Source organism: Fusarium keratoplasticum, chromosome 1, assembly GCF_025433545.1.
Source record: "Fusarium keratoplasticum isolate Fu6.1 chromosome 1, whole genome shotgun sequence".
NCBI classification, from domain to species: domain Eukaryota; kingdom Fungi; phylum Ascomycota; class Sordariomycetes; order Hypocreales; family Nectriaceae; genus Fusarium; species Fusarium keratoplasticum.
In genome coordinates, this window is record NC_070529.1 from 1229806 (window position 1) to 1231983 (window position 2178).

Sequence of the window (2178 nt, forward strand, 5' to 3'; positions counted from 1 at the left end):
TGCCATCGTCTCGACCTCCACAGGACCACAGGCTCCGCCCGACCAGTTGCTCGCTTTCATATTTATAATGCCTCGACTTGATTTGAGCTGCTCTCGGCATCCATTTGCCCGCCGTTTTAGCATCCCAGGCCCAGAGATAAGAAACTGTAGCACTCGCGCTAGGAGATACGGCGCCGACGTATGTGTGTGGTCCGCCGCCAGCATCCATCCTGCAATGCGTCCAAGCTGTTCAGGAGAAATCCTATTGTACACGTATTCGTCAAGGTGTCGGTCATGGTTGGCGGAGGACAAACACCGTGAGGCTCGGTAGGGCCATGTTTGCATGCGTCGGGGAAGATGGGGATGAGATCCGTGTGCTCGAGCCAGATGCCTGCTACTACGCCTTTTACACGTCGTCCGTTACACAAAGAACACGAACAATGAGCAGAGGCCTTGATTGATAATTGAATATCCGCCGCCGCTGACAGGCGCTCCCAGCAGCCATGGCTGATGGAACCTCTCCTTTGGCTGCCATGTAAGTCGTCGACCGGTTCAAATTACCAAAACGAGTGACGTCTTTCGCTGCAGGCGTCTGCAACACCTCGCAGAACCTCACAGGGCCCCTCGCACCTCGCAGGGACTCCCGAAGCGTGGCGAGACATGTGCGTCTGTGCGATGGCGTCGACTAAAGACGGCGCTAGGCGATCTCGCACCCTTGGCTGCCGTGTGGTGTGCGACTCTACGGCACGAGCTTCTTCCGTTTTAGTGTAGAGATGCCGCAGACGTGATGGTAGCAGTTGGTTGGTTCGAGATAAGAAACGGCACCGAAGACGGCTGGGTCCGTGATTGGCCGCCTCCCCCAATTTTCTGTTGTCCATTTTGTGACTGTGCGATATGGGGTGATGGCAGACCGTGAGACGACACTCAACGACAGGAGGCATGGAGATGGAGATGGAGGGTCAGGGCCTCGGCCGCCTCTGCTGTGCGCTCGGCGAGTCTTGCAACCATCCCGAAGACCCCCAGGGCATAATCTCAGGGCCACTCCGCTATGCTGTGTGGCCTGCTTCTCACGCCAGACCGAGAAGCCCATTCGGCTTGGTCGGCGGCCTTGACCAAGGTTCTCGCCAATGAAGATGACGGGGGATAGTTTTCATCTCATAAGCAGTAACGTCTGCTTCGTATGTCGATGACGCCGGTTGGAATTGCGGCGGCGTGGCAGAAGGGCAGCACTGGCAGCCATGACATCCAATTGTGAAGATCATAGCCAAACCCAAACAGCTCTGCAGTTTGAGGACCCCAGTCCCTTGATCAGCCCTGGAAAGCCTCAATATCCAGCCTGGCGTGACAATCAATGTTGGGTTTGCCCAACTGCAGGCGAGAGGGACGGACATGCTACGTAGCAGCAAGCTGCGGTGCTGGCGCATGTGCGTAGGGACGTCGGGGCGGATAGCTGTGACTCGCGGAATCACATCTCAAATCTCGCGCCCGTTGCGCAGCAGCGCAGCAGATGCAACATCCAGCTCCTCGGAGAGGTCGCTCTAGATGCGGACTGCGAGATGGCTCAAGTTGGGGGTCTCCCGACGAATCAGACCCGGCTTAGCTCCCCCGCGCGCAGCATCTGTACGTCAAAGGTCCCCCAGGCTCGCAAGCGTACGGGATGGCTCATCGCAGACCTTCTCTAGCCTCGTTTTGGAGGCGAGCAACGTGGGCGCGACATCGGCCAGCCTGGGCTTTGAAAATGGCGAGCCGTGATTGGTGTCGCAAGTTGAGAGGTCGAAGCTGATCCCTGCGGAGGTAGGTTTAACGTTCCAGGCGGCGTCGCACGGATTCGCAGCATCTTCCAGCCATTCGGCGCCATATCCAGCCGGACCCTGGTTGCCTGGCACCCTAGCGCCCTCGACCCTGGCTTGAGGCGCCGCTGGACAGAGGGAAAAGGCTTGAAAGGGTGACGGAGGGAGCTGCAGCTCTGTGGGGTGCGCTCGTGCGTGGCTGGTCCTTGGCCTGCGGTAGAGTCTCGTCCCCTCGGCCGGATTTCTCTTACACGAACCATGTTGCAAACCCATTCACAGATTGACAAGAGATAGAGATGCGCCGTCAACGCCGAATCAGCCTGTAGATGATTGGGCCGAGTGAGGGAAGATCTCTTTCATCCCCTCGCGTCGGTTAAACAGATCGGGCTTGAGATGAATGCGGAGAGCG